Raw genomic sequence first — 24,844 nt, 5'->3', positions numbered from 1 at the left:
ACTGTGGCAGGAAAGGTCATAACATTGGGCAAAATTAACTGAAATGTCTTACTTAGCAACAAAAATATGGGGCTGTATTATGCTCATAAATTGAGGACTATATCTATACAAAGTTGCATACTTATCGATACTCATCATAATAACTGTCTAAAAGATTTTCCACTGTTCATCAAATAATTGAGATTTGTAGTTGGTCTTTGTGTATATGTACTCAGTAAGATGCACTGTGGAGTAATATGGTGTCCTTTCCCGTGTGTGTGTGTGTGTGTGTGTGTGTGTGTGTACATATATACATATATATGAACAAAAGTTTTAGAATTTTGTAATAATTCAGAGTTCATTGAACTAATTATTTAACTTTTCAGATTAGAACTTAAATTTTCCCATGATTATCTAGAATACCATATCAGCCCTCAGATTTTCCTTTGCTAATAACGTTTATCTTCCCTGGAAGTTAATACTGCAGTTTTCCCATGTCTCTTTTTTCAAATTTGTATACAATGATATCCAGTAGGTTTGGCACAGCATGTTTAATAGACTACCGCATTCTAAAGCTATTTTATCTATGTTTAATAGTAAACAAAACACCCACAAAAGCTCAGTTGTTACTGAGGAGAACAAATGGAAAAACTGGAGTTCATGAGTAATCTTTTCAGTTCTTCCTAGTGATGGGATTTATTTAGCCAAGCTGATCTCATTTTTTTATACACACAGGCACAGAGCAAATCGCATTATCATGACACTGCAAGACCAAAGATGCACAATGATAGCTTAATGCAGATTAGATAAAAATAGTGCATCTAAATCAATCAGAGGACGATAATGTTGTGTAATCCCGTGTTATTAAAGGATGAACCACAGAATACTAGTGAAACAACGGCAGAGGTTTATAAAAGGACAGATTTCTTTTTTTATTAAGTGTTATACCTGATTCTTGACGGATGTATTTTTTTCTTTTTATGAACACTGAAAGCTTTTGCACCAAAACAAATTCCTTGTGTGTCCAATCACACTTGGCCAATAAAGAATTCTATTCTATTCTATTCTATTCTATTCTATTCTTCTATTCTATTTTCTTCCTTCTTATATACTTAGTTTCAAAATCTAATTTATAAAGAAATAAAATATATAGCACAGGTATTCACTGTGTACCAAAACAAGATATAGTATATTTGTTTAATTCAGATTATTTATAATATAAATCAACAGTTATTCTTTGGGTACTCTTTCTTTCTAAAAGATGTATCAAGATTTTTAAAAAAGTTTCTATATAAATAAACTAATATGTATGTACAAGCCTGTGATTTCTAAAAATTATACACAAATGTAACTAATAACTATCTCTGATGTGGCAATCAGCTGCAGATACAAAAAATGTTAGAACATATTCAATCTCTTTCAAAAATATTTTTCCCCCTTTTAAAAGAAAATAGCAGAGATGGAGGAACCTGAACAAAATATATACAAACACATGTAAACATTCATACAATAATGGTTTTATTATGCTTATAAACAATGAAGCAAAATACAGCTTATTTTATTTGATGCACATGTGAGCCCCTTTGATCTTACCTAAGGCCTGCCATTATATCAAAACAGTATTCTTTCAGGGAAAAAGTCAAATATTGCAGAATTTGCTGGTACCAAAGGTATTTTATATATGCAACATTTGAAGTTCTCTTCCAGTAATCAGGCCCCAAGAGCATAACTTTAGAAAAACAATCATTATTCCTTTTAATTATTTATGTAAGAAATGTGTGGGATTTTGAATTGACTATTAAAATATTTTAATACAATGTTATTAACCTTGTAAATACATTTTAAAAGATAATTGTTTCTATTTCCCTCAAGACTGCATTTTTGCAACTGCCAAAGAAAGGGTGCTTCGCTTTGCATTTACTGTCCATTAAGCTCACAATTAAAAACATCCAGAGCCACTTTTCTTAAAAAATTCAGATATAAAAGTTTTCATATTCCTATTTCAAAATCAGCAATCTAGAAAAAAGGACGAGAAACATAAAAGAATGTTAGCAAAATTATGTTGCTCAATTAAAAAAAGAAGGCAGAAAAGTCAACCCATGCAGCAAGCTGGATAAGTACAACATTGGCTCTTTAAAGATGCAACTATTTTTAAAAAACCATGTTATTTTGTATTATTTTTGAACAAATAAAAATAATCAGTATCTCTTTAGAAGGAAGTTTGACAATGGATTAGACATCTTCTGCAAATAGCAGGCCCTCCAGCACGGAACAAATTTGAATTTTGTTAGTAAACACAAAGGATGGAACAAAATTTGATATTCCAGGATGCAGTGGATTGAATTCCAGAATTCACAATCAATATGGTCAACAGCAATCTGGACAAGGCCAACTTTTAAAAGAGTTATTAAGAAAATGTTGACAAATAAAGTGCACGTTCTGATTATATTCAAATCCTGCAATACAAAATAAATCAACATTTGAGACATCTCCCATTCTAGCAGGCTGCCAAAAGGATGGTTCCAAACCACATTTCTGTACTCCTTTCCTTTGCCATCTTAAATGTCATCCCTTCTTTAAGCAAGTTACATATGGTAATTTTTGCAAATGGGACTGTTATATTACTGTTTCCCTGAAAATACAACCTACCCTGAAAGTAGGTTTCTGAAATAAAGTAAAGTTGGATAAGATCAAAAGTAGATTTTTCAGTGAAAGGACATAGTAACACTTCTAGTCCTGAAAACAACTGGGATTAACGTATGTTCTCCCCCCCTTCCCCAAATCTCCAGGCCTGCAAAAAAATCACTGGTATTTTCGAGGGACTAGCATAAAGCTAGGAAAATTCAGTACAGGTAGTCCTCGACTTACAACAGTTCATTTAGTGACCATTCAAAGTTACAACGGCATGAAAAAAGCGACTTATGACAACTGGTTCATACTTATAACGGATGCAGCGTTCCAAGGGTCAGGTGATCACCATTTATGACATTCTAACAAGTAAAGTCAATGGGGAAGCCAGATTTACTTAACAACCAAGTTACTAACTTATCAACTGCAGTGATTCACTTAACAACTGTGGCAAGGAAAGTCATAAAATGGGGCAAAACTCACTTAATAAATGTCTCACTTAACAATAGAAATTTTGGGCTTAATTGTGATCGTAAGTTGAGGACTACCTGTAGCTATGTACTGGAAGACGGAGCACCTTTCTTCTTTCCAAATCTTTTTGCTCAGTTCGTTTTGCCTTTTGTATTTCAAATTAATTCATTTATACTGTCTTTGTGATAGCCAACCTATTCTCAAATTAAACTGGTTTACAACTCCAGTTTGACATTAGGTTTTAATCAGAAAGACAACTGAAAATATGTAACACATTACTAGGTTTCATTATCACTGTGTGTTGGGAATAGGAAGAGTTTAAGTTCCCTAAATCTACTTCGTTTTTTAAAAAATATAGTCCTGTGATCTGCTAAAAGGAGGCAATTACAACATAATGACTCAGAAAGGCAGATACAATTAACATTCAGAAACATATATCTTGCTCATCTCCATGTCAACGATTTGTTCTCAATATAAGGCTGAACTCATAGTCCTTCCATACAAACTCCATTTCTGGTTCTCCCATTGGTATCTCCATTTTTTTTTTTTTTTTTGCAAGCTGGTTTAAGAGCACAAGTAGTCTTCGACTTACAGCAGTTCATTTAGTAACCGTTCAAAATTACAAGATCATTGGAAAAAGTGACTTATGTCCATTTTCACACTTATGACCACTGCAGCACCCCCGTGGTCATGTGATCAAAATTCAGACAATTAGTTGACAATTGACTCACATTTATGATGATTGCAGTGTCCTGGGATCATGTGACCACCTTTGCAAACCAGATTCACTTAACAAATACAATGATTCACTTAACAACTGTGGCAAGAAAGGTTGTAAAATGGGGCAAAACTCACTTAACATATGTCTCGCTTAGCAACATAAATTTTGGGCTCAATTGTGGTCAAAAACTACCTGTAGTTCTTTTTGTTATTACTACTAATAAAACCCTTGCAATCAGAAAATCTTAGGTATCTATCACAAGTCATTCAGAGGTCTACCAAAATATTCCAAATTACTTTCTTCTCATCTGTGCCTTGTATTTGCTCATCATAATTCTGTTGACCCCCTTTGCCACAATCCATTCACATTTCACATTATTGGCTTGTTGCTATGACTGCATATTATTATGTGCTGTGGGCTATAAAAGAGGAACTACAAAGTGCATCACTGAAAGGAATTATAAAAGCCCAAAGGGCATACTTCCATTATGCTTCTCGTTTACAGCTACCTACACAAAAACACATTCCCAAGAAAAACCTGAATCAAAAAGAAGATGTGGGGAAGAAAACTTTAAAATAGAAACATGCTAATGAAAGTCTTAATTAATGGACTATTGAAGAGATACAGTTACACAAAATATTACACAATTACAGAATTAAGGATGCAGGCAGAACTTCACAAATCATCCATACTGCAGTTTATTAAACAGGAAGCCTTGATAAGAAGCCTTTATGAAGTTCATACAAATGATTGATGGCTTTTATATCTTCATGAAGAATGTAATTTTGCTAAAATTGCATGAAGCTGTATCCTGTCATCTAGACGAAGTAAAATGGATGTCAGATTACAGCTGTATAGCTGTCAGTTGCATTAATCACAGCATTCCCTTCCCCCATCCACAAATGACACTCATAAAAGAATGCTTAATTAACACATTGTGTTGCCTGGGGCTTAAATAAATACTGATGTGTTTTTTTAACCAAACTACATAAATATGAATTAACTGACTACAATCCCAAAAGGATTCAATTCAATTTATCACTTATATACAGGTAGACCTCAATTTACAATCACTTATTTAAAAACTAAAGCTAGAATGCTGCCGAAAAAAGTGATTTACAAGGGGTCTTTGCACTTATGACCATTATAACATCCCCATAGTTACATGATTTGGGCCCTTGCAACTGTCACATATTTATAAGGGTTGCTGTGTCCTATGGGTCATGTTTGCGACCTTCCCAGTCTTCTGGCAAGGAAAGTCAATAGGTAAGTTGTCAGGAAAGGTAGCAAGTCATGTTCATGTCTCCCTTAACAATTGGACTACTTAAATGACAAATTTTCCAGTCCCTGTTGTAATTATAAATCGAGGACTACCTGTATTCGTTTTCAGGAGTTGATAAACAAACACGCAGAGTCAAGAAATGCTTTCCAGACTCAACAAGAGCAAAAAGCTAGATATCACGGAAGCAAGTCCTATAGACAAGCAAAATTTCCTTAAAAAGAATGCATGGCTACGATTCCTCAGTTAGCCCCCCTCCAATCAAAACAAAGCCCAAACCCAATACAAAAATAGCTCCAAACTATTTTACAGTTGCTTTAATAAGGTTTATATGGCCACCCATCTTATCTACCATAATCCTCCCAGCAACAACAACAAAAACATGCAGAAAAACAATACAAAGAAATGAACCATATAAAAAACAAATGCTGGCTCCCTAATAACATTCCCTAATAAATAGGCCACAATATTCACTAGGTTCAGCTTTTCTGTGTCCCAGCGTTTAGGGAAAGAGCCAGCTTTTTAAGACCTTTCAGAAGGCTAGAAGGCTAGTGGGTGCCCCACGGGGCTAGGGGCTGCTATGAGAAGGCACACCTCTTCAATCTTTCTAGATGACAGCAATTAAAGAGCAAGGACTTAAGAGGTCATCCACCCTCCCCATCTGGTGGAATGGAGATACCCTCAGGAAGAGGTGGTTCTGCAAATAAACTGGGCCCGTGCCATGCAGGTCTTTTGTAATCGGCTGTGAGAATAACCTTAAGGAACAGGAAAATCAGCAGCAGCTGAAGCAATGATCAGATAAGAGGCATTCATGTCAGCCCTTCCAGGCAGACCAAGTTTGAAAAGCAGGTCATGAATCCTAAAAATATTTATATTTTAAGGTTATAGTAACAGAATCTTGAAAGTCTGATTGTGCCTCTCGCCTCCTTGCCTTCATCCTAAAGAAAACTACGCTTCAGAATAAAAGCTGAGATGCTTTCTCAAACCACATTCATGTTCTGAACTCAAATCTCTCTTACCTGACCATTGCCTTGGTTGTGGCTATTCCTTTTGTTCCTCAAGGTTATAGCCCATTATATCTTTAAATGTGATCAACATCATAACTGTGCCCAATAGTTTTATGTAAAGAGGAGCGACCAGACTTGTGAAGGAGTCTCTACTTCAAGCAACTGAAGTTAGACTTCTCCTCAAAATATCAATTGACTGGATCAAAGAAGCAGGAAGTGAACCAATGCAAAGCAATGCCTCCATCCAAACCTCTGAAGCTGGTCCAGAAGGCTACCATGGTGAAAGACATCAAAAGCCACAAGAGATCCAGGAGGGCACGAATGGTTGCACCATCACCATCTTCCTATTTAGGGGAACATTATCATGGTACTTTAAAAAAAATGGGAGGGAGAAATTATCAAAAGATAGAATAGATGTAATACAGACTTATGTCTTTTACAGAAACTCAGTTGACTACAGTGGCATTCCTATTGACTGGTTAAAGATATGTTGTCTTTAATCAAACTTGTTGGATTCCACTTCATTTGGGTTCATTAGATAGCCATTAGATATCAGCTGAATTAACTTTTAACGTGACTGTAGAGAGTACTTTGCCTCCACTTTTGAAGAATGGCCTATATTTCATGAATTTATCATTGCTAATTATATCAAATTTCTAATATTATTTTAAAACCTGTGATTTACGTTCTAAAGGAAGCTTAAAATACAACATCATATGGTTCTTCCCCCACTCAATCTTTACTAACAAATGAATTGGGGTGGAGTGGTAGACGCTGTCAACCACAATTTTTGCTTATCCAGAAAGCCCAAACAAAAATTATCGAGTTGTAATAGTGCTCCTTGAAACAATGTCCATTTTTTGTCTATTAATCCACTATACAATTGGCTGTGATTAAAATAAAGAAATAAATCATTTATGTGTGTCTTTATTTCCTGTCTGACAACTCATTAAAAATAAATAAAACCATCTAGCATAAAAGCAAATGTACCATCAAAAAGGCACAAACAGTTGTAACAGTTAACAGCAAAGAAAAATAAATTTAAAAACACATTGATTTTAACCTGTCTATTTTAACAAGACAGATGGGGGCTTTGTGGAAACTTATTAAAGGAGGAACATTCAAAATGAGGGTGTCATTATTTGCTTCATGAAGTTAATGACCTTATTTAAGAGAGGTAAAATAAATCAAGCAGAAGCCATTAGATGAACCTACCATTTAACAGATAGGAAAAAAGAGTTCTCATTATCGTAACAAATGTTCCTGATACCATTAAACAAGTATCGTTTATAATGTAACATTGTGGAACACATACGATCAAAACTTCTTTGGCTGGACAAAGCCAACTATTATTCATCTAGATGCTAGAGGAATAACTGTCTGTAGTCCATTTCATGTAGCAGTATTAGTAAAGTTAGTGGGAATGCCTCATAAATTCATATTCCAGTAAGTAGCCAACTCAACCATCTGTGATGAGAGGCGAAAAAACAAGAGTCTGGCTCTACATATTTGTGAATTGTTTGTTCTGTAACAAATCATAATGTGCCTTTTATTCTGAAAAAGTAATCTATGCCTCCTCGTTCTTATTAATAAGCTGCTTTTATAAAAATATAAAGTATCTGAGGTGCTGATGGGGCAGAAATCTTAATAAACCGACTGCAACCTGCAAACATTATTATCACTTGTACTAAAATCAAGTGGAAAGGCAAACACTATCCACCACAAACCTTTTGTAAAGGCACAGAAGTGTTGAAATTTCTAAATTGCATCAGCTGCACAAACATGCTTCCCAATTTATCCCTTTAACTCATTCTCAAACTTTTTCCTTCATTGGGTGACCTAAATAAATTAACAATCATAGCACAAAAAACATAGGGTTATAATCGGTGATTCCTTTCATGCACAATGGGTCCTTGGATTATGATCATTCATTCAGTGACCATTGTATAGGGACTCCTGCTTGAACAGGGGGTTGGAGTAGAAGACCTCCAAGGTCCCTTCCAGCTCTATTCTGATTGACTACTGAAAGTTACAGTGGCAATGAACGAACGGTACATATAGGAGGTCCTCATAGTTCTGGCCATCAGAGCTTCCCCATGATTGTGTGATTACGATCCAGGTGCTTGGCGGCCAGCTTGTGATTATGACATTGCAGCAAGCCACAGTCACGTGATGGTATGTTCCCTGCTGGTTTCCAAAAGGAAAGTCAATGATGAAGCCAGCAGGCAATTGGAACTCACGATAACATGAAGTCCTTGTTTAACAACCCATGTGGTCCTCATTTAATGACAGCAAGCACGAGACTGCCAAAATTGCCATCATAAGTGACATGGTCATATAATGTTGCACTTCATGACCATGTAGTTTAGCAATGGCACTATCAATCCCAATTGCTATTGCAACCCAAGGACTACCTGAACTTGGCCAGTTTGGATTATACATTTGTGGCAACCGGTTCCAGTTTGAAACCACTAGTCCGTTTCAGCAGCTGTGGCCATGATTGGTAGACACATTATGACTCTTTGGGAACAAGCCAAAAGAATAAGTCAAGACCAAACTGGTTCATTTCTATCTCTGCTTGTTCCAAGGAAAACAAATCACAATTGATAATTTAGTCTGACTGATACCACAAACTAAACTATATACATGAATTTAAGATGTAATCCTGTGAATTCAACCAGTAGGCATAATCAAAGCAACATGCCCAGTACACTGACTTGCTGACTTGTGAATATGTTTTGCTTTCAATGGTGCCTTACCCGTTTCTGGGCGTTTGAAACAGGCATTGTAAAAATATCAACTTTCACTTTCAAAGTTGCCAGAAACAATTGACACAGATTATGTGTATGTACATACTCATGGGGGGGGGGGGGAATAAAAATAAATTAAAAACAACTCCGTAATCCATTGCAACATGCATTGTAGGATAGGATAGTCTTCATTTAAAAAAAAAGTTTTACATGTTTTTTACAGCTTCTCAAAGATGTAACAAAGGGGAATGCTCTGGATATCCGTCCACGTGTAAACTGTGAGAGGAAAGGAGCCATCACTGAGAATGCTCAACTATGCAGCTGACCTTCCACAGCTGAGGGGACCTCAGCCTTCTCTCTCCCTGACCAGACGTGCAGAGTCACCTCAGGGCAGGTCATAGAGATATCCCATTCCTGAGCAAATTAAGAGCTTTTAAACACCTAGAATTGTGCCTGGAAGCCAACTGGCAACTAATATGGAATTACGCCAGTGAATCTAGGGAAAATTTCTATTTATTTATTTATTTATTTTAGGAAATTTATATTGCGGCCTACTCACACATGGAGACTCAAGGCAGTTTACACAGATATAAAAGCATATAAAAGAAATAAAATAGTAAAAAGAAGAATCAATAATAAATTAGCAAAATAATAACCTCACCCCCACCCCAGTGACACCACATATTCATACAAACCATACAATGGGCTCCTTCCTGCTCTGGGTTCCCCAGGCCCGCTGACAGAACCACATCTTCAGCCCCTTCCAAAAGAGTGTTAAAGTGGGGGGGCAGTCTAATGTCTGGGGGAATGATGTTCCAGAGAGAGGGAGCCACCATGGAGAAGGCCCTTCTTCTGGGTCCCGCCAGATGTATCTCCCTAGGGGATGGGACCCACAACATTCCTTCCCTCTCTGCTCTAGTGGGTCGGATTGACGTGATTGGCAAGAGACGGTTCCTCAGATAATCTAGTCCCAAGCCACGAAAGGCTCTCTAGGAATGCCTATAGCTAACTAGGTTGCTGCATACTGAAGCTGATTCTTCCAGATGGTCCTCAAAGGTAGCCCTGTGTGGAACTCACTGCAACAGTTCAGATGCACAGTGACAAAGGTAAGGCTTCCTGTTCCAGAAATAGTCACAATTGGTATATGTAACTGTGTATAGATCTTTCTGGACGTAGCCATTACCAGCTGTTCCAGCTAGAACCGTGAGTCTGGAAGGATTCTCCCAGATTATGAAACAGCTCTGGTAGTAAGCAACGTAGCCATAACTAAAGATGGATTACTTAGTTTTGAATCTGCAGCCACTGCTCCTTGATGGGATTTAGTCTGAGCCTATTTCTCTTCATCCTGTCAGGAGTGAAAGACCAAGTCCACACGTGAAGGTCCAATTAAATTGATTTATTACTACTTATGCCTATGCACAGGAATATACTCAACTCATAGTTAGCACTTGCTTGAAGTTAGATAAGGGTCAACGGAATTTGGGGGAGGGGGTTGGGCTTAGTTTACTTGTGGCTACATAGGGATTCTAGGCTGACTCTCTTTTAACTCTGCCCCCAGGTCCTGCCACTCCTTCTCCTACACATCCAGACCTGAACTATCTCCAGACACTCGGTCAGACCTCCTGTCCAGCCATTATAAATATCTACGTATTTATAACATCTCATCTCATGCCCGAAGATGGAATTTCCTAGTTGCTTCATGGACATGTTAAAGGGAAGGAACAAAAAGCCTCTCCCCACCCATCACAGACTGGAACCAACTTTTCAGGAAAGAGGAGAACTATTGCCAAAACAATGCTGCCTCCTCGTAACCTTCACAATGTTCTGCAATTGACCTGCAATTTTTAATTAAGTCCCGGAAGAGAGACTGTTTAGATAATCTAGTTCTTCATATTACTTGCAAGTTCTGAGATAACAAACTTTCTGCTCTAATCCCATTAGATAATTATCTCCCTCTTTGGTTGTGGCAGGGACCCTATACCTGCTAGGTGCTTAGCCCTCTTTAATATGTGATCTTTTCTTGCTGTTGCCTAAAACTAAGGAACTCAGTGGGTGGAGAGAGAGAGAGAGAGAGAGAGACTGCACAACTACAAAACTCAAACAACTATAAAACTCTCTCCTAAGGGAGATGGGTGGTCCTGGAAAAAAATCAATCAATCAATAAACAAACAATAAATAAATAAATAAATAAATAAATAAATAAATAAATAAATGCCCAATAAAACAGCTTTTTAAATTTGTATTCCAGAGATGGTTCCTGCCCCTTAAAAGCTCACCAAGGAGCAATCCCTGATACTGTAAGCAATTAATGGGAAAAGTTTTAATAAACGCAATCCAGTTTATTCCATAGTGCCTCCTTTAATGTCCTCTGGCTTCAGGTCCTCCTTTAATGTCCTCTGGCTACAAATTCTAAATTAGCAGGCAACACAAGAATTTCAGGAAAAAAGCCAACCAGCCCAGAAAAATATCATGGCTGATGATACTGAAGGCAGCCAAAATATCAAGTAGGAAAAGAAGAATTATACTCCCTCTATTCACCTCCCCCCCCAAAAAAAGGAACGCAGTGGCTAAGACGGTGAGCTTGTCAATCAGAAGGTCAGCAGTTCAGCACCTGAATGCTATTTTTCTCAAAGAACAACTGTGTAATAAAACAAACAATCAAATTTAAGTCATACAAATACCTCTATCTACTATGGTACCACTATTTCAATTTGCTAAGGGAATACCAATGGGGCCAATGTATACATTTGGAGTTTGTAAACTTACTGTAGGAATGATCCCGATCCTCAATGCCACCTTGGCAAACCCATTCACACACACAAAAAAATCTTGTTTCCCAGAAGGAACACTGGTAAGGCAAGTCTCCACCAGTTTTCTGCCACCCATGCCACCCCACACTTGCCACTCCTTCCTATTCCATGTTATTACTGAGCGGGTGGGGCACTGAAGTAAATCATCTTGCTCCCCCTTTTTCCCCCTATGAATTCTGTGTAAGTCTGACTGCTTGAAAGCATCAAGGTGACATAGCAAATTGTTTCTGATTCATATCATAACAAGTAGCTGAAAATTTCCTATTTATTCTCTTTTGAGTTTTTCTCTTTTTTTCTCTTTGTTCTCTCTTTTTTTGTGGAATGGAATGTTTAATCAAATATTTTACTAACATAAAAGAGTTAAAACATTTCCCTATCTGGGAATAAAACTTCTTAAAGGGAATTGTTTAGTGAAACATCATTCCTCCAAGAGAACTAAATGGGAGAATCTTACAGATAAAGAAAAATAAACACTATGTACAAGTTAAAAAACAAAGCTTTTCATTTCAAGATCTAAAACCACAACTTCCCATTCACAATGACTTCTGGTTTGATGCTCTGGCCCAATTGGTTAAAAACTATGTGAGTTACACCGTCATTTCATGCACTTAGTTAAATGTTATAACTTGGCATATAGAATATTTCAGCATCACAGTGGAGACATAAAAATGGGAAGGAGTAGAATACTATAATCTATAAACTGAATTATATTTCATCCTCCAGTAACTATAGGATATGAATTGTCCAGTCACCCATGCCCAGTAGGTAAATGAGCAGAAGAAGTGGCCAGCTGATATTCATAGTAATTATGTTTGCAAGTTGATTTGCACTATCTGAGGTTTTACTACAGCCTGAAAAGAGACACATGGAAAAGAGAACCAATGCAATTTTGAATAGCCACCCTCCCTTTTTTTACAAGCGTCAATTAACATTTACACTGTTACATTTAATAAAAGTTGTGATCGCATGGTATGCAATACCAAGTCTTAATTGTTACAGTAAGGGGAAGGTTGTAAAAAAATGCCATGAAAGAACTCTCTGATTTTAAAGGCTCTGAAGTATATATATGAGGACCCAGATTGTTGGGGGCAATATGCTGACTCTGTAAACCACTTAGAGGGCTATAAAGCACTATAAAGCAGTATATAAGTCTAATTGCTATTGCTATATTACATTAAAAGCAGAGAAAGACTCAGAAAGTTATCAGCATACTGAACTTATTGAAATAAGGACAGAAATGCTTCTTTAGGTAATGCAACATTACAAATGGCTGTTGTTTATGTATCTATAATATTTGTTTCAACCCAATTCATTATCATGAGCAGAGATTTGCAGCACTCTGAATATGATGCAACTGGAAGAATATCAATCAATAAAAAATATTATATTTCTTCCATTATCAGGATCATTATAAGATAAAAATGTATTAAGTAGGACAGGAGTTCCAAACCCCTGGGCCATGGACCAATCTGCAGGCCACCAGGAACCGGGCCGTGCAAGTGAGAGAAGCCCTGTCCGCAAATGTGTGAGATCCAGGCAGCACATGAAACCGCACCCCCTTTGGTCTGCAGGGAAAAATGCCCTCCATGGAACCAATTCCCTGTGCCTGAAAATTTGTTTTGCAGAAGTAGGAAGTCATAAAAAAGATTTTATAGCTTTAAAAATCTGGAAATCAGAGGATTAAAGGCAACCTGAAAAATGTCAATTTTGTGAAAAATTCTAACCAAAAGTATGTTTTAGGAAAATCCTTATTATATATCATTTGTTTACTGCCATACAAATATTGAATACATTCTTGCAAGCACATATATATTTACTAGAACAGCGTGCAATCCAAATGTTATGCAGAGGTGCTTCAGATCTTGTACAAACACAGCACATTTCTGTCCCTTTCCCACCCTCAGCTTCCATAAAAACTTGGAGAAAAGAGGGGAATGCTTCAGTGAAGAACACAGGGGTATCCAAAGCACAACTTACAAATTATTTTCAAATAATATACAACTCTTTATATTTATCTAACATCTTTATAATGACAGAGTTCAATGAGTCCCGGAAAGAGCAAAATAAGAATCTTTATATTTTTAGTTAGGAATAAATATGCAAATCTCCAATTATAAAAGGTAATTGAGAGTTGTCTGTCTCTGGAGTAGCATGAACACTGCATTCATCACAATTTAAATGTCTTGGATATTATTTTGGCAAGGATGACTTTGCCAGAAAGAAAAGCAGATTGGATCAGTTAGGAAAAGTCCATTATTTCCTCTAGCTAAATCTTATACTCCTCCACTTGGCAAGCCTGGTGTATATCAATACCTTCTAACTCCATTAACTGAATATAGGCTGGAGATTTCCTATATATGTTATGTTTGCTCCCAATCAATTCATATGATTTGGGGTTTTCTTCTTGGCTATGGCTCCTGTGGGTATCTTCATGGGGCAGTCCAACTGGCAATAACAAAACTCAAGCCTCATTGAAGTGTCCCTTCAGCGCTCTACTCACTCCCTTTCCCAAAAGGCAGAAAACAAGGCATCTGCCATGTGCTTGCAGCTCACTTTCATCATTCTGAGCCAAGCGTCAGACAGAGAAAGCAAAAAAGAAAGAGGCTGAACCACTGAACTGCAGCAAAATGGAATGGTGTAGGGACATTTATGGAAAAGATCAAGGAAAGTAGGTATCTGTCTTAGAAAGGAACAGTGGGACAGGGCCAGCATTTAATGTTACCAATCTTTCCTTTGGGTTCATTCAAAAGGGAAGTGAGTGAAAATAGCTTACATACTTCAGTGGACTGACCCATGTCTAGCACTGACCCTGTGTGTAAACTATAGGTCATTATGTGTCATGCCCCTGTCAGAGTCTGAATCCGAGGAGGAAGACAAACAGCTGACAGGGAGGGGGACTGTGGCTCCGTTGGCTGTGGAGGAGTCTGTGGAAGGGCAAAGTCCAGCTGGGCAGAGCAGGGGAGAGATAGAACAGGGGAGAGGGAGTTCAGAGGAAGACCCAGGCCCACCCCCTCTTCATCCTAGGGCATGCAGGGAGGAATGGAGAAGACAGCAACATGGGTTGCGTGGCTTACAGGGGAGGAAAGGGCCCTGATTCCCTTCATTAGCCACACCTGGGAATGAAAGTGTATAAGAACTGAATGCTGACTGCAGCAGCTGCTGGGAGCAAATGTGACTTTATCCTGTGTTGTCGTTGCTTATCTGTGTTCCTGGCATCTTTCCAACAGTGTGAGTTTTGCCGTGCCTTCACGTCTGGAATTCTTGCTCCTGCTCTGCCAAACTAATTACCTCAGTTTGGCTTGATTTGGACTTAAAGTTACATTTTTTGTTGACCATGTTTTGGACTTGATTCTCTGCAGTTAAAGGCTGCTCCTGGGAGAGTTCTTCTCCAGCCAGAAGGTAACCTGGACATTGGGGGCAAAGTTGGAGCTATTAAAGGGACTCATTGATTATCTGATTGTGTTGCCCTTGTGCCACTCCATGGGTCATCACATTATGGTTTCTCCCAGGCATTTTTATAGGAGATTTTTTGGGAGATATGGGAGAGAAATCTAGCAAGGCTCTAGCTTAATACAAGATTGAACATCCTATTCAAGATACCTTCTTACCTACTTGAATCTGTCAACCACAAGAATATTGTCCAACGTATTCTCCATTATACAAGTGAAATCTGCCCAGATGGAATATTTCTAGAAGAAAAGCAAGTGAACCCCCTTTTGCTTCATATTCTTGATATGCAAACCCTCACTTTGTAGTTTTCAAGAAGGAAAGGATGCTGTTTGAGGTAACATTTGCATGCTTCCCTTGCTCTGATATGGGGAAGAATAAATTGAGCACAGTGCTTGTAAAGTAAAACAATCACCTCAGCTGCTTTTACATATTGTGGAGGGTCAACTACCCTGTTTTCCCGAAAATACAACCTACCCTGAAAGTAAGTCCTAGCTTGATTTTTACATGTGCACCCAATATAAGCCCGACCCCCCAAAAATAAGCCCTAATTAAGAACCCACCCACTCCAGAGTGCACCAGTAAAAATTAAGCTGGGGGGGGGATGGGGGTGGTGTAGCTGCCCTACTACTTACCTTTGGACAGTTGTAGCCAGGCCTCGCAAACCCTGATACCTGCCTTGATGGCCCATTTCTTCTGTAGCTGGCAAGGCTGGCAAGGCTTTCCTGAAGCTCTGTTATCTGCTACAGAGGCCTTCAGGAAAGCCTTGCTGGCCACAGAAAAGAAAGTTCCTGAAGGCCTCTGACAGCGAAAAGGAGGCCAGGAGCGACACACGCAAGTGAGGTTAGTCAGTGGATGACCTCCTCCAAAAATAAGACCTGGTGCCTTTTTTGGTGGCAAAAAAATACAAGACAGGGTCTTATTTTGGGGGAAACATGGTACTATGGGTAGTCCTCGAGTTATGACCACACAAAATTTGTGTTGCTAAATGAAACCTTTGTTAAGTAAACTTGTCCCATTTTATGACTTTTCTTGCCACAGTTGTTAAGTGAATTATTGTATTTGTTAAGTTAGTAACACGGTTGTTAAGTCAATCTGGCTTCCCCATTGACTTTGCTTGTCAGAAGGTCACAAAAGGGGATCACATGACCCAGGGACACAGCAACGATCCTAAATATGAACCACTTGCGAAGCATATGAATTTTGATCATGTGACCATGCAACAGTTGTAGCAGTTGTAAGTGTGAGAAATGGTCATGACTCACTTTTTTCAGGGCCATTGTAACTTTGAACGGTCACTAAATGAACTGTTGTAAGTTGATGACTACCAGGAGTGGTCAACTGTAATATTAAGTGGGAATGACTTTGTGAAACAGAAGAGCTGCAGCCTAGATATGGTTTGATAAGTGAAATCTGAGTCTGAAGGGAGGTGAGGATGAAACAGAAGGAATCTTCTCTAGTTTTCAGGAGAGTGAGAGAATTTCAGATTTGCAAGATTTTGTTCCTGTAACCTTACAATAAATGTCATGTTAAAACTCATAGTTGTTGCTTCTTGTCAACAACTTATGAAATATTCTGATTCAGGTGCCACCATGACACAGCATGTTTTAGGTACAAGGTAATTTACTTTGGAGTTAAGGTGACCTCTCCGCCCCCTTTCTCAATATAAACTATCACAGGACAACCCAGTGGACTAACAAAAAATAAAATAAAACAGTTGGTTTATAGAGTGTACAGAGAGTAGAAACTAGGCAGAATTGGTAAAAGAAGAGAGGATCAAATGCCTGATACGCCTGTCCAAGCCAATCATTAATGCTATGTCTGTCCAAAGCTTAACTAGTCACACTAATTTAGAGGGCATCTTCCAAAAGTGAACCCTCTATCTCCTACATGAAGCTGAATCCAAATAAGGCAGCAAAAAGGATGAAAATAAGGTTCCGTGGCTTCAAACTTCTTTGTAGTATTTTTATCCAACATTCCTATCTCATGTTGTAACGCCCTTTTGGTTTAGCTTGAAAAGCCATAATCTTCTCTACTATGTGCTCTAGGCCACTGACCAGTGCTGTGATGGCTTCATGAAAGACAGCCATATCCAAACAATGAGCAGTTTGTTGAGACAGGTCACCAGGCACAACCTTTTAGGCACAGTCTCAAAATCTCTCTCTCTCTTCTGGATCATTCAAGGGTAATGAAGGGTCATTCATATGTAATTTTTTTTTAAATGCTGTCTTTTTAAATGAGCAGTTGTACAAATTAAGGTTATTTTAACTACCTTATAAGGTGCTTCCAACAGATAATATGATCAACATTCAAAAGTATCCATAGCTACTATAAAGCAATGCTAGAACAACATGTCTATAAAAGTAGAATTGTTAACATGTCATCCAGAAAGATAGAGTTAAAATGGCTTAAAGCTATTTGTATATTAAAACCTACCAGCTGAAAAATTAAAACAGATTATGAAGCATCACAGTTATACAAATTAACACAGTGAATAAAATATAGAGTAATATATGTAACTGCAAATATCACAACCAATTAAACAGTACTTCTTACATTTATAAAATGCTGAAATAATGTTCAAAAAGGAATATGCCTGGATTGTTTTGTTACATGTCTCTCTGTACAGTAATTGTATCATTATATTTCAATCACAAAAAGTGCTTGAAGTTATTAAACTTCAAACACACTTACAGATTTAAATACCATACCAATCTACTCAGCACATAAATTATGTGAAAAGACTACCAAAAGTAGACAAATGTCTCATCATGTACTATGAGATAGAAGCATATCCTTAAAAATCAAAAACTCCCAAGCTGAGTGTGAGCACAGCCCAAATTCCCAGGACTTTTTGAGCAAAGCATTCTAAGCTTTTGCTTGATTCTAACACTAGTCCTGCTCGTCTGCTATAACGTTATTTTTTGAGTTTAAGGCTTGAAGGTTATTTACAATTTGAACTTTGAAAAGCAATTCTGCAAGCATAATAAACTGTTAAATTACGAATATGAGAAAAATTGTCTAAGAAACAAAGAATGGCGCAAATATAGTACATCTAAAATCTCAAGGAAAAAAAAATAACCATCCAACTGAAGCAAAGAAGAATTCAAAACTACCTTCCTTCACAAAAGCTTCTATCATTGGAACGCTACCACAGAGAATACCCTGCCCCAAATTCGTAACAATCCAGCGTACCTTGGTGAAGGAAAGCAGGACAAATGTATCAGGAATCATACAAAAACAGATTTTTGGATTATGCTGGTACTAAACAAGTTACTGTTTTTTTTTAGTAAAGATCAGTAACAGGTCTTTTGCCAAAAATAAATAACAAGGCAAAGCAGTAGATACATTTTTACAGTATTTTATAATATGGCCAAGAAGTGCATCTGAAAGCAATTCAGTGCTGCATACTGGCCAGTTGAAGTTTCCAAGCACTCCTAGAAGACATATCTAGATTGAATTGCTGGTACCTCAATGGAAGGTAAATAAAAAACAATGATCACTTTCAATTTATCTAGTTATAGACCCCACTTTTCATTTCCATAGTTCTCTCAAAAATGACAAAAACCCTCAAATTAATCCTGAATGTAACTGGCAAAGACAACTTGGTGCCTAACCTATTATCTTTAAGAGCCATGCTAAGTAGGGCTTATGCGAAGCACAGAACAAAACACTAGAAAGGTTCCAGATTACATATCTCCTTTAGTGGCCTATCGCAACAAAATCAGAGATGTCATAATTTCTGGGAAATGTCTGAAGACCTCTTATACTTCTATAGCCACATGGGAATTTTGCCCTAGCAAAAATCGAGTCCAGTTTATGACTATATCACTACAAGCATTAAACAAGGACTGAAGTGATGGACCATCTTCAAAAGCTCAAGGAATGGACTAAGATGCTCCAATTTGTTACCTCAATGAGAATGATAAGGCCTGATACTCTGTATGAGTTCTGAAATGCCGGCTGCTTTAATTAAAATCTGTTTTGTTCAAATACAGCATGGTGCAGGAAATCTATAACTAGAGGAGGAAATAACTTCCACATGAAGGGAGAATGAGAATATCTATTTAGGAAAACTCAAGTGAACTGTAAACATATGCAGAAGTATTTTAATGAAAATCCACTAGCTAGTCACAGTATCAATGAGGATCCACAATTTTGAACATTTACATGATAGCATTCAATAAGCCCTCATTACAGAATATACACTGCTCAAAAAAATAAAGGGAACACAAAAATAAGACATCCTAGATCTGAATGAATAAAATATTCTTATTAAATACTTTGTTCATTACATAGTTGAATGTGCTGACAACAAAATCACACAAAAATGATCAATGGAAATCAAATTTAGCAACCCATGGAGGTCTGGATTTGGAGTTACACTCAAAATTAAAGTGGAAAAAAACACTACAGGCTGATCCAACTTTGATGTAATGTCCTTAAAACAAGTCAAAATGAGGCTCAGTAGTGTGTGTGGCCTCCATTGTATGACCTCCCTACAATGCCTGGGCATGCTCCTGATGAGGTGGCAGATGGTCTCCTGAGGGATCTCCTTCAACACCTAGACTAAAGCATCCCCAATTCCTGGACAGTCTGTGGTGCAACGTGGCATTAGTGGATGGAACGAGACATGATGTTCCAGATGTGCTCAATTGGATTCAGGTCTGGGGAACGGGCGGGCCAGTCCATAGCATCAATGCCTTCATCTTGCAGGAACTGCTGACACACTCCAGCCACATGAGGTCTAGCATTGTCGTGCATTAGGAGGAATCCAGGGTCAACCGCACCAGCATACTGTCTCACAAGGGGTCTGAGGATCTCATCTCGGTACCTAATGGCAGTCAGGCTACCTTTGGCGAGCACATGGAGGGCTGTGAGGCCCCCTAAAGAAATGCCACCACATACCATTACTGACCCATTGCCAAACCGGTCATGCTGGCGGATGTTGCAGGCAGCAGAACGTTCTCCACGGCGTCTCCAGACCCTGTCACGTCTGTCACATGTGCTCAGTGTGAACCTGGTTTCATCTGTGAAAAGCACAGGGCGCCAGTGGCGAATTTGCCAATCTTGGTGTTCTCTGGCAAATGCCAAATGTCCTGCACGGTGTTGGGCTGTAAGCACAACCCCCACCTGTGGACATCGGGCCCTCATACCACCCTCATGGAGTCTGTTTCTGACTGTTTGAGCAACCATGTGCACATTTGTGGCCCGCTGGAGGTCATTTTGCAGGGCTCTGGCAGTGCTTCTTCTGTCCCTCCTTGCACAAAGGCGGAGGTAGCGGTCCTGATGCTGGGTTGTTGCCCTCCTATGGCCTCCTCCACGTCTCCTGATGTAGCACCTCCTGTGGCCTGTCTCCTGGTAGCACCTCCATGCTCTGGACACTACGCTGACAAGACACAGCAAACCTTCTTGCCACAGCTCGCATTGATGTGCCATCCTGGATGAGCTGCACTACCTGAGCCACTTGTGTGGGTTGTAGACTCCGTCTCATGCTACCACTAGAGTGAAAGCACTGCCAGCATTCAAAAGTGACCAAACCATCAGCCAGAAAGCATAGGAACTGAGAAGTGGTCTGTGGTCACCACCTGCAGAACCACTCCTTTATTGGGGATGTCTTGCTAACTGCCTCTGCTTTCCACCTGTTGTCTATTCCATTTGCACAAGAAGCATGTGAAAATAATTGTCAATCAGTGTTGCTACCTAAGTGGACAGTTTGATTTCACAGAAGTGTAACTGACTTGGAGTTACATTGTGTTGTTTAAGTGTTCCCTTTATTTTTTTGAGCAGTGTATTTTTCTTTCAGATATGAAGAATATAGAAAACAGAATGGCTGACATATGAACTCAAGAAGCACAAAGTTTAGGACAGTCACATGAAAAGTGCATATAGGCCCTGCTGGCTTTCTCAAGGACCTGAAAACATATCCCCCACCCTGGGCCAGAGAGCTGCACGAACTGATCTAGAAATGACCAAACTTGCTACAGTTGGCTCAATTTTGTGTGTTTGGTTGTGTGTGTGTTTTTAGTCACTTTGTATTTATGTTTCCAACTAATCCTAGACTATCTGGATTTGCTAGCGAAAGTTGGATGCCATAAGCATCATACAAATAAATAAATTTAAATAAACAAAAAAGAAAGATGGAATATTTTGTATTCTGAAATGTGCCATCTATAAATATTTATAATCAATGAAATGAGTAAGCAAGCTGGCACCAGGTTTACTACAATGTGTTTTGACTAGTCTTGAAGAAAAACTATTTTTGCTCCAAGCTTTACCTTCCATTACCTTCAACTACCATTTTTCTTATTCTAATAGCAGTCAAAATATCAAATGCCAACTTTTGGCTTAATTTACTTCATATTTTAAGATACTTACAATTTTCAAAACACTGAAAGAAAAATAATAAAATAACTGCGGTTTTGCCATTAATGGAAAAATATATTTTGTCCTTTGGGTTCTGCCTTTTCAGATGTACTTTGCTACTAATGTTTCTCTTTTGTAGTATCTGGGCTAAAAGCTGTAATCCCAAACATGCATTCTTAGTTTAAACAAATCCCATTAGATGAGGATTTTTCTGAAGGTCCTATAGATCAGACAGCAAGTCTCTGCTAGCTTTAAAAAGTTTTCCAAAACAACCATGAACTGGGTCAAATAGTCTTCCAACTTTTCCCATACTGGAATATTTATGCATGTCATTTAACTCTCTGAGTTAAGTTGTAAAATGTTCCAGGCCACTGGGACAGTTGCTGCTTAAGGATGCTAAATAGTATGACAAGTTATTCTGATTTTAAACGTTGTAATTAACCTTTAAAAGGCCATTATGTTTTAACATGTATATAATAAATATTATACTGTATTTTCAAAATTAGCCAATAATAACCTGGTATTACAGTATTATATTTTCTGCTATCTCCCAATATTCCATTGGCTATGGAAGTAGTCACTTTCAAGAATTAGATCTACAAATGTTTTTAATGTTTATCTGAGATTTTTGAATCTTCCCACAAATAAGGAGAAATGTTTAAAACGACACTTCTAAGAACAACTTTGGAGATGGCAAATTTAATACACATTGAGAAGAAAGGGGCTGCATTTTCACTATACACAATCCAACAACAACTTGGACTTTGAAAGTTGTTTCAGACCATGAGCTCCCAATGCTGCTGAGGGGATGAAATTTCATGTGTTTCCATTGGTCCATCCAGCTCAACGTCATCAGGTATGGCCAGGACCACCCAGGAGGAAAGAGCGAATATGGGCAGCCCACAGCCAGCCTACTTCTCCCTAGCTCCATTATGCAGCCAATGTTCATGTTTCAAACTTGAAGATTAAAGATTAAAAACCAATTTGTCATCCTGTGATTTTTCACCTTGCTTTGCTTCTCAGAGGTGCAAAATTTATGAAACTTAATACAACAATCTGCTCCTCGCATTCAAGGGGGAAAAAAGGAATTAACAATTTTTGATTATGACAGCATTTTGTTCAGCCCTTGAAGGATAAAAATCAATGTAAAGATCATGAACAGAAGAACAGACACCTACCCCATGCTTTTAACCATGGTTTGTTGGATAAACCATTATTTGCTATTGTACACCATGTGTACAATACTCGGGGTTATGTATCACGACAATTTAACATGAAACATATCACACATTTGCTTGATGTGGTATGTAAAACTTGCCTTATGTTTCAGACAACTTTCTCCAGGCTTACTGAAGATGCTATGCCCTGAATTTGGGCTGTCCTCGTTTACAGATGTATATTACCACTGCCCTTCCCAAAGAGATAATACCATGCATGCATAGTAGACATCACACTCGCATGCAGAAGATACATTTCAGTAGATTCTCCTTATACACCTGCATGCAAATGTCTCTTTCAAATGTTAAAATAAAACTGATGGTTATGCAATGGGATCTAGAGATTATTCCTTTTTTACAGTGCATGCAGACATTTAGAGAAAAGATCAATAATTTAGGGATGGAGAGAGATGAAAACAAGCTAAGGAATCTACTATCCATGCAAGACAGGCAAGATGACATTGAGAAAGCATGAGGGGGAGGATATTTGTGCTTTTCCTTTTTAAAAAAACAGGACAATTTGCTGTTTAAAAAAAAGGACATGCAAAACAAGTGGGTAGGGCTGGCCTGAATTCCTACTGACCTGATCTTCCCACTCACCCTGGCAGACTGTGATAATAGAGAAATCATAAAACATTATTGCCAAAAATAACTGTATGTACTCTAAATAGCAAACAAACTTAGTGCTCTTATGATACACAACTGGAAGGCAGCCAATCAAGTGAAGACTGGACCATGTTCTGCTGTTCCAACCATCTGGTTTAGAGATGAATAAGATTTTGCATGCTTATCCATTTGGGAGACGGGCTAAAGAAAGCTCATGGTTGTTTGACTCAGTGGAAGGAAAGGGTAAAGGTTACCCTGTGAAAATGTACTATATGAAGCTTTTGATTCATTTTATTTTCAGTAAAATGTTGTGATCTTCCCACTATTGAATATTTTTTCTTTCCCCAGAGAGATGGGAAAGAGTCAGAGAAAGTGCTATTGTGTTAAAAGCATCTAAGCATCTGTATTTCCCAAATAAGTACATAGAAGTTTTGGGGTTTTTTTATTTCTCCTTTTCAAAACACATACCGAAACTAATTTAACTTGCAACAAATAGGAAAAAACAAAACAAATCTAAACATATTTTGAATTAGCTGACAAGTATTACTACATTGTCTTTCTGTTTTGTCATCCTTTAGATCAGTGTTTTTCAAACTTGGCATCCGCTAGCTAGTAAGTAGCAATAGCAATAGCACTTAGACTTATATACCACTTCACAGTGCTTCACAGCCCTCTCTAAGCAGTTTACAGAGTCAGCCTATTGCCCCCAACAATCTGGGTCCTCATTTTACCCACCTGGGAAAGATGGAAGGCTGAGTCAACCTTGAGCCAGTGAGACTCGAACTGCCAAAGTGATGGCAGTACTGCATTCTAACCACTGCACCACCACAGCTCAAATGGCACTGGTGATTCAGCACATGTAACACCACTAGTCCCTGAGCCACATGGGTTGTCAGTGTGTTTCTGAGTACAATTCAAGGTGCTTTATATTGACACTATATCAATGTTCACAATTCAAATCATTCTGTATCTGACATTACATTTTATATATCCTAGGAAAGCATGGAAAATGTTGGGATTTGTCTTAGTAGGCTTGGTTCATACTGGTCAAATCTGGCTGTAAATAAAAGAATGGGGAAAAGAAGCCACAGTCCAGTTAAATGTCTATGGAGATTCTCAGTCATCCAGGTCATGGATGTCCCAAGGGTGCTTTTTCAAGAGGCAAATGGACTTTTTGGTTTTTCTTTGAAGACGTTTCGCTTCTCATCCAAGAAGCTTCTGCAGCTCTGGCTGGATGGTGGGGAATGGAAGGATTTAGATACTCCTAGCAGACAGCTGGACATTTGTACTCTCCAGTCACCTGGAGGTTTATCGGTGTCATCAGGGTCATCTGAGTGGTGCAAATTGGTGTGCAAACATCTTCAAAGAAAAACCAGAAAGTCCAGATGCATCTTGAAAAAAGCACCTTTGGGACACAGTCCAGTTACTTAGTGGCAGAATAGACCACTCTGGATGTGACATTATTTAATTTCCCACCCACCTCCAATCCCCATTCACAAATGACCTGATGGACTGATGACCTGATGGTCCTTCACAAGTTCTCCATATGTAAAGCAAGGATTA

The 24,844-nt window shown here is 38.3% G+C and overlaps 1 protein-coding gene across 11 annotated transcripts in view; it reads right to left on the bottom strand.

Annotated features, from left to right (window-relative positions):
* Window positions 1-24,844, bottom strand: part of HPCAL1 (hippocalcin like 1) — a 94,553-nt gene that overhangs the window by 60,684 nt on the left and 9,025 nt on the right. For 3 of the 11 annotated variants that reach the window (XM_087946437.1, XM_087946445.1, XM_087946421.1), the window contains exon 2: window positions 9,046-9,111. The exons of 7 other annotated variants lie outside the window; for them this stretch is intronic. The gene's annotated coding sequence lies outside the window, so the exon portion shown is untranslated. Of the gene's footprint in view, window positions 1-9,045; window positions 9,112-23,258; window positions 23,285-24,844 lie in introns of all 11 variants that reach the window. One more of the 11 variants, XM_087946416.1, reaches the window with a different exon arrangement.

The sequence above is a fragment of the Notechis scutatus genome, chromosome 1 (genome assembly GCF_049901735.1).
Source record: "Notechis scutatus isolate UNSWTSFEM ecotype Mainland chromosome 1, rNotScu1.2, whole genome shotgun sequence".
NCBI lineage: Eukaryota > Metazoa > Chordata > Lepidosauria > Squamata > Elapidae > Notechis > Notechis scutatus.
This window is presented reverse-complemented; position numbering and strand designations above follow the sequence as displayed.